This window comes from Heterocephalus glaber, unplaced genomic scaffold (genome assembly GCF_053883595.1).
Source record: "Heterocephalus glaber isolate CG9 unplaced genomic scaffold, H.glaber_assembly_v1.0 deba00001004, whole genome shotgun sequence".
NCBI lineage: Eukaryota > Metazoa > Chordata > Mammalia > Rodentia > Bathyergidae > Heterocephalus > Heterocephalus glaber.
In genome coordinates, this window is record NW_028258179.1 from 7112327 (window position 1) to 7124443 (window position 12117).

The 12117-nt window shown below is 49.3% G+C and overlaps 1 pseudogene; it reads right to left on the reverse strand.

Annotated features, from left to right (window-relative positions):
* Window positions 1-5553: 5553 nt before the first annotated feature.
* Window positions 5554-7058, reverse strand: LOC101712366 (ribosome biogenesis protein WDR12 pseudogene; annotated as a pseudogene).
* Window positions 7059-12117: the final 5059 nt, after the last annotated feature.

Here is a 12117-nt window from a genome sequence, read left to right on the forward strand (position 1 = left end):
CCACAAGGACGCAAATGAGCCTTCAAACTGGTGCTAGAAAATATCCTTCCACGCTGGGCTCTGGTAATGCCACATGGCTGTGCCCTGAGCACGACACACTTGGCATGGCCAGAGCAGACCCCGCCCCACTCACAGTCCCTCTCAGAAATGGGCACCAAGATTCCTCAAGGCTCCAGGCCCAAATCCTGAGCACACTTTTCCTTCCTTGCTTCCTTCCTTCCTTCTTCCTTCCTTCCTTCCTTTCTCCTTCCTTCCTTCCTTTCTTCCTTTCTACCCTGCATCCTTTCCTCTTGCCCTTTCTCTGCCCACCTCTCCCTCCTGTCTGTCCCCCCAGCATGTGGGGTCCTCATGGGCACCCCGGGACCTTGGCACAGCCGCATGTCCTCTGCCTGCAGGCTCACACCTCCTCCACACCTGCCCAGCTATTAGGCCTGCTCTTCTGCACCAACCCTCCCTCACCCACAGCTCCTGTTCTGCTTGCAGTTTCCTGGCCCGCACGGGACTCCCTGAGGTCTGCACTTGGTGCTGCTGTCTTTGGGTCGCAGCCTCCACTGTAGAGCAGTGGCCTCCATCATGGGCCATCAGCTACCTCTGCTACACGCAAGCCCAGGGGATGGGGCGCAGGGCCCAGCCCACTGAATGAGTGGGACCAAGCTGATGGACTCGAGCCCCAGAGAAGCAACCAGCTGGGCACCTAAGCACCACTGCCCAACTAAAGGCACCTCTGGAAAGGCCCCAGATTTTTGTTGTTGTTGTTTTGTTGGTTTGCACTGGGGATCGAACCCAGGGCCTTTACACTGAGTTATACCCCCAGCCCTTTTAAAATTTTTTATTTTGAGACAGGGTCTCGGTAAATTGCTAAGTTGCCCAGGCTGGCCTCAAACTTGTGATCCTCTGTTTTATGACGTTTGGTGAGTGTAGGGACTGAGTACTTCATGCCAGCATGCAGGGTTTGAGAGAGTCAGTTTTGTCATCCAGAACTCGTGCATTACAAAACCCATTTCCCTCTCTTGCCAGTTCTGAGGACTTCTGGGGGTTTGGCCTTGGAGGCTCAGGATTTGAGGGCAACCTGGTGCCCTCCTCCAGCCAGGGCCTGGGTGAGGAACAGCGAGGGAGGGTTTTGCACAATGTATCCCAAGTTCCACAGAGCAGGAGAACAGAGTGCCCTCAGGCTGCCTGCTCCGGAGTCAAAGCCTTCGGCTGACAGGGGCCCAATGGTTCCCATCAAAAGCCTGTGTTTTCTGTGTTCCGCCTCCCCAAATATGTTCAGGAGCTGCTCAACTCAGAGCTTCAGAGCCAACGAGGTGTGTTCAACATGTGCTATTGAGTTTAAAACAACAACCAACAACTGTATGTGTTTTTATAGCTTTAGCTAAAACATCCAAGTATTGAAATTTTTATTTTATTTTTATTAGGAATGCTTGTAATTCCTATTGGATACATGGACTGTGAGGAATTGGTACATATACATATCATACCTTAGTCCTTTTTACTTCCTCTTCCCTCCTTCCCCTTCACTCTCGCTCCATCCCTCTCTACTCTTCCCATCTCTCAAAGGTCTACCTCTCTGTTTCTCTGTGATAGATCATTTTCAGCGAACAATCCGAGGCACACCAGCTTCAAAGACCGAAAGTGTGGCAAGCCCAGGCTGGGAGAAGAATTTCATTCTCGCTGAAGATTTCCAACCCCAGCTTGAGGACCTCCTCATCTCATGCTGCTTGTGTCGATTTTCTCTTTTCATTTCCCAGTAACTGTGGGCAATGGAGAACGAAATGAAGAAAGGCCTCAGAATAGCCCCGGGCTTCCCAGAGGGCACTCGCCACCCCGCTGTCCCTCGAGCACTGAGACTGGAACCTGCAGACCCCTAGGTCCCAGGTGCTGGCAGCTGGCACTTTGGCCGATAGGTGGTGATGTGCCATGCATGACCCTGCGATTGCTACAGTCTCAGAGTTCCAATCCACACTTCTGGGTTTCTTTTCTACGGAAAATTCCTGACCAACCTACCAAGACAACTCCAGCTGGTTTAGCTTTCTTGCGGCCAAGAAACAAGGAAGACGCCATAAAACACCGAGGTCTGGTCCAGATATTTGCCATATCTGTATGCATGTGAGGATCACATAGTAGACTTCAACTCCTTGGCTTTAGGGAGTCAATCATTGTTTTTGCTTATAGACTTGAAATGTTTTTTTCTCTCTCCATCCACATTGACTTGCTGATTTCTTGTGGCTACCATAGCAAATTAGCTTAGGCTTAGTGTTTAAAAGAGTACATGTGTATTCCTGATTTCAAGGTTCTACAGGTTAGAAGCCTGTGCTGGTCTCAGTGGGCTCAAGCCCAAGGGTCAGGTCCAAATGGCAGAGTAGCCCATGAGCATTTCCGGGCACTGGGCTTGAGCCATGAACTCCCTGCTTGTGGGAGGAGGACACTGGGGTGCGGCAGCCACGGAGGACAATCACAAAAGATTTCTTGAAAGATCTCTCTCCCGACGTGTATTTTCTCCCACTTTCTATTTCAGTGTTTAGGATTCGTGAAATATGACTTCCTTTTATAAATTCTGCTTGTGAGGAGCCGGCCTTATGTGCTGTTCGGTAAATGACATCGTATTGGAACCCTTGTCAGCATTCGGTCTGAACAAGCTGTTTTAGGGAGACACTGTAGGCAGAGACAGGCTGGGCTGTGTACCCCGATCGACTCCCCACACCCTTACTTGCCAGCGGAGCCCCAGCTTTGTTGAGGGAGCTCCTCCAGACTACTGGGAGCTCAGGAAAGAGCTAAACAGAAGGGCAGCTGGCATCTGTGTCTTTCGATTGGGCACGAGTGGGCGACATGGGAAGAGAAATCTACCAGGGGTGTGGGGGAGAGTACTTCGTGGGATAAACAAAATGTGGTATATCTGCACCACGAAATAGCAAAAGGAAAGATGCGTGCTAGAACATGGGTGAGCTTGAAAACGCTATGCTAAGGGAAAGGAGCCAGGCACAAAGCCCACACGTGCTAGGAGTCTGTTTATAAGAAGTGCCCAGAAATGGCGCTCTGTGGAGACAGCGAGCAGAGTGGTGGCTGCTGTAGGGTAGGCTGGGGAGAGGAGAGAGGGAAGTAGATTGCCTTCTGGGGTGATAAAATGCCCTAGGGCTAGGTGGCATGACCGACCGCTGTGCAGGGCTGTGGAAGCACTCGTGCTGCTGCGCTGTACCTTTGAAATGGCTCGAACAGGGAATTCTGTGGCAGGGGGAGGAGGGAGACAGAGAAGCAGGCCCCTTTCTGTGGCTCCACGTGATAGGTGAGGCTGTGCAGAGTGCCCCTGCCCCATGTCCCCCACGACAGGCCTGGGCTCCTGAAGCAGCCACCGGAGACACCTGCAGTCCCTGTCCTGAGCCGCCAGCCTGAGGTCTCTGCTGAGGAAGCCAGGGACACCCTGCAGAGGCCTGACTCCGGGGCGGGTTACCCCTGCTTGCGGAGCCCTGCATTGGTCCTTTTCCCACTGACCACTGCTCTTAGAAAATCCACCTTGCCAAGAAAATGCTCACGTTCCCAAAGGGCAAGGTACTTCTTTCCTGTTCCCTTGGGAAAGTCGCTACCAAAGAGCAGAACTAATGGACCAATCTGATTTCACCTTCAGTCCAGGTAGGATTGGGCTAATCTGGTCACGACGAGGGTAGGCAGGAACACAAGAATACTACCTCTGGGGGGGCTGCCGTCTTCCTGTAGTCTGGACTTCTTTGGGGTGTTTCTGGGCTGTAAGTCCATCCTGCAGGAATCAGTGAACAGCATCCGAGGCTGGGAGGAGCTTGTCATGGCTCATTTGGTCCCAGTGTGGCCGGACACCAGGGAAATTGCTATCTGGTCTCAGACATTACACTTAGGACCAGGGCTGGTTTGCCTGAGTCTGACAGCCGCTGCCTCGGCCCTGCCTGTGGTCAGATGCCAAAGGAAAATGCTTGCATGACAGCTAAATTTGGAAATCAAAATTAAGTTTGCAATGTATGGTCAGAATCCTTCACAGGAGGAAAAAAGGAGGTCCCATGAGAAGCCACAGGAAGTGGTCCTGCGTGAGCAATGATCTCAGAGATCCCAGCCGGTGGGAAAGGAGAGAGGGACCGGGCCGGGAGGAGACCGTGAGAGAGAAAGGATGGCCCGCACCCCACAAGCCCACCCACCAAGGGACACAAACACACACACACACACTCATGTGCACACACACGCATGCACACGCGCACACAGAGCCATCTGCTGCTGGGAGAAACGGGCATTTCTATCAAATGCTGAGCTTCCTGGTGAGTTTATTCTTTCTTATTTTATCATTGCTTTAATTTTTAATTTTATTGCTTCTTTTTTCTCTCGATCTGCAATATTTCCCACAACAAACATGCATCCTTTTCCAAAAAAGAAAAATATCTTAATACTGTCTGCAAGGCTATGTGAAGTAAGTTCTTAAAAGCCAGCTCTTAATGACCTCTCCCCTTTTCTACACGTCTTTTAGCATGGTCAAAATGCCCAGTCTGCTCGGGGCAGGGGTTCCTGGGAAGTGCTGCCAGGTACTCACGATGTTCTGTGTTCTCAGGTAATAACTGTCTCACTCTGATATTTCCATCTGTAAGTAGTTCACACCTAAAGCCAAGACTAAAAGGACTGTAAAACATTTACTTTACCTAAATTGACAGTTTTCATCCTATGGAATGAAATCCAGGGAAACTCATGTTTTGGAGTGTGATGTTTAAATGAAACCATAGATCTATTGAGTGGAAAAGGAAAATATACCCTCTAATTTGCATTCAGAGTACCTGAGATTCAAGCCATTTCCTCTGATAAAGAATGTCACAGCGTTGCTGGTGGGAAACCTCCCTCATACCCGTGTCAGCCTCTTCACCCCAGTGAAGAGCATCCCCTCCCTGTATTTCTGATGAAAAAGTTCATGCTCAGCATTTTGCTTTCCCAGAGATGCCTTCCCAAAATTTGCTGTAAACAAAACACCAGCCACACCGTGCAGTGAAAATCCTGCCCCCAAAGCAGCACCTCCTAACAAGTATTGTAGATTTCCTTTAAAACTTTCCAAGGTAGAGATTTTCATTGATGTCCAAAACCATCCATTTTATTCCATGAGAATAAAACACTTTTCATCTTTTTAAAAAACTAACCCAATTGATGATGATGATGATGTGATGATGATTAAATATAAGATGGATGATAGACAACGAGAAGAGCCTTCCTCTCGGTATCTCCAAGGGAACCATCCCGACCACCCACCTAGAACCTTAATTAACAGAGAATGTGAGTGTCTGAAAATTTTTTTTTTTTTTACTGTATTTGTAATACATTCTTTCATGGTATTTCAAAAGCACATCTTAATTCAAACCACAGCCTTTAAAGAGAAATTATAAAACAGTATAATTTCAAGAGTTTTTATAGGGTAGAGAATGCAGACCATATACCATGTTTTGTAAACACAAAGAAGACAAAGATAGTGATTATCAAGGATGAAAATATTATGTAAGCTTTAAAAGATTACTTTTTTGCATCTGTATAAGTAGTCTGATACTTCTCAACCAATTTTATTTATGGGAAGAGTCTCCATAATTAAATTATCATTCACTTTCATGCTCCAACATGGGAAGTGGTAGGTGAGTATCTGTAGGAATATAATTTATTGTCTGCTCCTCCACTCAGAAGCAAGCCTGTGTCTGTCCAGTCTACACTTAGAACTTTGTCTTCATGAGCAGCCAGATCATAGAGTGGAGCTTTACAACTTCTTGTATCCCACAGCTTCACAATGTTATCTAAAGAGCCTGAAATCAGCTGTTGTTCATGGGTTGGAGACCACTTTACTGATGTAACCCAGCCTGTATGTGAGGTGAGAGATAACGACACCAAAGAATCATCTTTAGTTCGAGGATCCCATAGTCTGATATGCCTATCTGTGCTGCCAGATGCTAAACGTTTACAGAGTGGAGAATAGGAAATACAATAAAACACTTTATTACCTGTCAAAGTTGACTTAAGACTGCCAGACTCAACATCTCATATTCTAATTGTGTGATCCCAAGAAGCACTGCAGATTTCTTCAGCATCTGACCACAGTACTGAGGAAATTGCTTCAGTGTGGCCTGAGAGGGTCACCATGGGAGTCCTTGTTAGTCCTAACTGCTCTGTTTTGTTTCTTTCTTGGTCGATTTGTGGATTCCTCCATTTCATCTTCTTCATCTGTTGGGACCGCAGACCAGATCTTTAGCATCTTATCCCAGAAGCCACTGCAAAATTTAGTTCCAGAGCTATCAACTGCTATAGAATCCACACTTCCAGCATGGCCTCTACAGCAATGCAGAGCTTTTACTTTGTTTCTCTCTACACTACACTCCCATAGGAGAATACTCTGATCCATAGAGGCACTCAAAAGTAAACAAGACAAACTGTCTTTTTCCACCCAGGCCACGTCTTTTACATTGTCTGCATGCCCCACAATTGTCATTATTGATGTTCCTTCCAAGGACCAGATCTGAGATGTCTTATCATACGAACCAGTCAAGATCCATTTCTCTGCCCCTTTCACTGAGCTGATCCAGTCATCATGGAACACGCATTGCTCTGGCTGGGGGCCAGTGTACTTCTCCACATATTCTAGTTCCACAACTTCTTCTGTTGAGATGTTCTCCAGTTCCATATGCTTGGCCAAGGGCATTCGTAGAAACCGGCCCTTGATAGGGAAATCAAACTCCACATATTTGTGGAACTCATTTTTGGCCTCCAGTAATTTATTGATGATGTTACTAAGGTCAGCAATTTCAGAGGTGGCAGGGATTGAGAAGGGAACATCATCTACTGCATATTTCTTGTTGTCCGTGTAGAAGCGTGTCTGGAGTTGAGCCATGGTGGGGAGTACACCCAAGCCTTGTGCCCAAAAATGTTTAAGTTAGTACTCAGAAAACGGGGCTCTTGTCTCTTCAGACTACAAAAAGAGATAGCTCAAGATCAGTATCCACAGGTAAGCAAGAGATGCAGGCGAATCTGGCTTCCCAGGCTGGGACTCAGAGCAGAGGTATCACGAGGTTGCCTGACACGCAGGCTAGGCCATGAACATCAACTACCTATTCCTAGATCAGGAGTCGTTGATGAGCAGAGCAGTCTTGCAAGCAGGATATCCCCTTATTCTCGTTTAGATTTCTTCCATACATTTGACCTGGGGCTGATTAGGAAGATACAGAAAGGCCTAACTCAAATCTGTCTCTAGTTCCAGGTTTTTGAAAATCTTAAAGTGGCTGATTTCAAACCTGAAGTCTTACCATCCACCTCCACCATCAAATGTCTCCTTGGTGTCCTCGTAGGCTCCCTTCTGGAGAAGGGAGAGTGGGGGGGAGAAGGAGGGAGGGAGGGAGAGGGAGTAGAGGAGGAGGAGCAGGAGGAGGAGGAGCAGGAGGATGAGGAGGAGGAGGAGCAGGAGGAGGAGGAGCAGGAGGAGCAGGAGGAGGAGGAGGAGCAGGAGGAGGAGGAGGAGCAGGAGGAGGAGGAGCAGGAGGAGCAGGAGCAGGAGGAGCAGGAGGAGCAGGAGGAGGAGGAGGAGCAGGAGGAAGAGGAGGAGGAGGAGCAGGAGGAGGAGGAGCAGGAGGAGGAGGAGCAGGAGGAGGAGGAGGAAGAGGAGGAGGAGGAGCAGGAGAAGGAGGAGGAGCAGGAGGAGGAGGAGCAGGAGCAGGAGAAGCAGGAGGAGGAGGAGGAGCAGGAGGAGGAGCAGGAGGAGGAGGAGCAGGAGGAGGAGGAGGAGGAGGAAGAGGAGGAGGAGGAGCAGGAGCAGGAAGGGAGCCTGGCCCATCCCAGGCATTCCTGAGCCCAGGAGCAAGCTGTCTCACCAGTCCCGACCACCCTGGGTGGTGGGAACTTCTGGATTAGCAAGATCCTGGGATAAGGAAGCAGTTCATGCACTTGTGTGCACCTAGGGCTCCAGGGCTGCAGGGCTTGCTTTCACGGTCTATAGAGGTCCTGCAGCCGGGGCTCCCTCTGCTCACCAGAGAATCATCTCACATTCCCCCTCTCCCTCCCTGCATCCCAGAACAGACAACCAGGGGTCATTCTGATCCCTCTACCTCCAGCTCCAGCTTCTCCCTCCATCAGCCACCACATCTGCCCTGCTGTCAGATTTAGGACTCCACTTCCTCCCTCTCCAATCCGTCCTTTCCTCTAGACCAGAGCAAGCTGATCTGACCCTCACTTGGACCCCACCACCCCTAAACTCGGAGTCCCCTGTGCCACAGAATATGACCTCCTGTACGCAACATTGTGTGCCCTTTATACAGCCCAGCTCTGCAGCCCAGCTTTCATGGTACAGGCAGCTCCCTGTCTCTAAAGACCCTGGACACCCAGAACTCACCAGCCTCCCTCGTGCACTGCCCTGCAGGAGACGAGGAGAAGTCCCCTGCCACTTCCGATGAGCTGGAAAGGAGAGAGCTCCCCAGCCCTTCCACCTTGGCTGGCAGCTCCAGGTGGAGCCAGGGCTCAGCAGAGCCAATAAACCTTCCCTAGCACGGTGAGTTAGGGGTGGAGGAGCGGCCCGGCCTGTGGAGCCCAGGTGATCTGGATGTGATCCCTGGGAGCCGACTGGAGGCTTGCTCCCCACCAGGAGAAGCCTGCTGTCTCCAGGCTAAGAATGGAGGCCGAGGCGGCAGGAGCAGTGACAAGCAGAGGAGTACATTCAGCACTATGCACTTGAGGTCGGCCCGTGATGTGGGTGACCGCAGGCTCCTCCCGACAATGCCTGTTCATGCCTCAGCGGGTTAGGATTAGGCAGCCGCCACTTCCTCCCTGGACCTGAGTCAGACAGTGTCGGTGGCCACGAGGGTTAGAGACACAGGCGAGAGACAGTGCAGCCCCCCGGATAAGCAAGACAGTGGGCAGAAGGATCTGCCCTCTCGGGGCCTTCTGGGCTTCCCATCTGCCACCTTCCTTCAATTTTGCTGCCCTAAACCCAGCTCTTCACTTCATACGATGTGACACACCTGTTCCCCTTGTAGAGCGATCACACTCATAGCTCCACCTTCATGACTAGGCACAGAGCAGTGCCTGGTGTCACCTGGTGACTCGGGATGGAGACAAGAATGGACAAGTGTGTGCCTTGGTCTGTTTTCTGATGCTATACTCGAATACTTGAGGTTGGGTAACTTATAAAGAAAATGTTATTCTTTTTTATCATTCTGGAAGCTGGGAATTCCAAGAGCATCTATTTCACATCTAGTGAAAACCTTCGGCCTCATCATAACACGGCAGAGGGCATCACGTGGCAAACCAGACAAAACAAGCTAGAAGAGCTCCCCTTATGTCAAAGCCACTTCTGTGATAATCCATGGGTGGAGTAACCCAATCCTGAGGCCAGAACTCTCCAGACCCCATCACCATAGCAATGTGCCCAGTACCACAAGGTCTGTTCCTACCCCCTGACGTTGAGACCATGCCTCCAGGAGCCTTCTGTGGCCACGCCGAAGCTGGCCAGTCCTCCAGACACCCTCCGAATCTGGTCCTCCAGCCAGTGGTATGATTCCTGCCCACAGGACACATCTGAGCCTTACAAAAGAAAACTAGGAATTGTTTTCCTTAAGGAACTGTGACCAGGAGGAAGTCCCTTAGAAAATTATTGCTTTAAGCATTAGATTTTAATGTTATAATTACTTTCTCCAATCTGAGATGTTTTCGGCCCTATTCAAAGTGATCCCTCACCATTGTGTCCTTTGCATCTAAACTTGTATTAGCCACTTTCCCATCACTGGGATGAAATGTCTGGCACCCACAATGTAAAAGAGGAGAGTTGGGTGTTTTGTTCTTTTTTTTTTGGTTTGGTTTGGTTTGGTTTGGCTCACAGCTTGTAGAGGATTCACTCCATGATCGCCTGGCTCCAAGGTGGAATGGCCTGCTGGAAAGGTCTGGCGGAGCACAGCTGCTTACCCCATGGCAGCCAAGAAGCACAGAGGGGAGGAGCCAGGGACAAGGATACCCCCTTCCCGGTCACACCTCCAGGGACCACCTCCAACCAGGCCCCACCTCCAACCAGGCCCCACCTCCAACAGCACATTCAGCTACAAACTCATGCATGAAGGAACCCACGGGTGAGTATAGTGCTCCCCTGATCCCAAACCCCACCTTTGAACACAGAAATTTGGGGGGAATATTTTGGATCTAAACCGTAACAAAGCATAAAGACCAGCTCCACGTGGGCTCTCAAGAAAGGCTCGGAGCCCACAAATCTGCACCTCCCCGGTTCCTGGCAAGTCAGACCTCATAGGGCCATAGAACCTGTGGCCCGAGAGGTTGCCGACGCTGCTCTGCTGGTCTGAAGCACATGAAACTCACAGTGATACTTTAGCCAGACCATAACCAAACCAAGCTACTACTGTTTAATCACCTCTCTGCACATCTGTCCTTCCAATTCAAATGGCTTCCTCAAATCAGGTGCCTCCCATTCCACTGCCAGGCCCCCTGATTCTGCACTCACCCCCTCCTACTCATGATGAGGCCCTCCCTGTGTCTCCCCCTGATCGCTCGTGTCTCTGATTGAAACCTCCGGACACATTCCAGACACTTAGATACTTTCCAAGCTGTCTCCCCTTGACATCTTGACAACCACAATTTAGCCTGTTGGTCTTCTATCCCACCTCAGTAACCATCCATCCCAGTGTGCCAGGACTAAGGAGATCCCAGGATGCGGGACTCTCAGTGCCCAAGCCAGGAAAGTCCAAGTAGGTTGGAGACGAGCTGCTCTGTGCCCCAGCCCAAGGTGTGTAGTCTTGTCCCTGCATCCTCCCCTCTCTGTGCTTCCCGGTTCCCCACACACTCTGCCTGTCCCCAGCCCATGGTGTCGTTCGCTCTGTCTGGCTCTTTCCCCTAGTCCCCTTTTTACCTGATGAATTTCTAGTCTTGCTTCAAGACCCAGCTCAGGAGGCGCCTCCCTTGGAAGCCTTTGTTGGCTCCGAACCAGCACCTACTTGGCTAAGTGAAGAGTCTCCCATTCCCATCTTGCTCTGGGGACGGCTCGGCTGTCACAGCCCTGTCATCTGGGGAAACTTCTCCTGGGTGTCTGCCTCCCAGCAGCGGGTGAGCTCTTGATGGGAGGCCCCCATCTCATTTCTCTTGTATCTATCTGCAGGGTCTAGCCCGGCACCGGACAAGACAGGTAGGAAGTTGGTGAACCAGTTATTCAGGAAACTCAGGTTAAATCCTTTGAGAGTAAAAAAATTATATAATTTTAATATACTAAATTTCACAATTCTAGTTTGTCCTTGAGCCATTTTTAATTCAGAAACCTTCCAGTTTAGCTTTTTCAGATGCATCGTTTCCAGGAGGAAACTGATCTGGAATTGGCCAACAGCCCTGGAATAACTTCTGTGACTACATCACACTTTAATGGTTAATTTTGGAAATGTGCTATCACATACTTAATTTCCTGCCCATCTGCTTTGAGATTGAGATATTTAGCAAACCACATTTTAAATTTGACCATAATAATATATCGTTGATATTCCATAAGAATTATTAAAAGCCTAAATGATGTGCTAAGTGTAAAAGTCCTTCAAAATAAATGAGGACTGACATAAATGTAATACATTATTACTAAGATTGTTCTCAGTCCTCATTAGTAAGGCAGCATGGTCCCATAGCAAATCAAGAATCTAGAGAAGTCAAGAATTGATGCAACAGCTTCTTGGGCTGCTAGAGGATGAGACCCCTGGTTGCTCACATGATGAGGTGTTCTGGAGACCTACAATAAAAACCTGAAGTGTAGATGTAAGCGAGAAACCTTGAGCCTCACCCGAGTAACCTGCATTGAGCGACTTCAAGTTAGAGCCCCTGGGCACGGTTGCCCAAACACAGAAATCATAGTTCAGATGAAGAATAAGTCAATTGTATGCTTGAATCCTGCAGCCAACTGGGTGCAGAAATCAATGACTTATTTACAGCAAAGAAATCTGCTTTCAACTGCACTGCTCCAGTGATGAAGGGGGCCCCCGGATGCCAATATGCCACCTAAAAACACCTGCTTTTGCACCTTATCCCTACTCTGGGTTTTAGTTTTGTTCTTGGTTGAATTATTTTTCAAGAAAAATAGCTTCCTCATATAAACAAGCCTGAGGCTCTCTGTAAAAATAA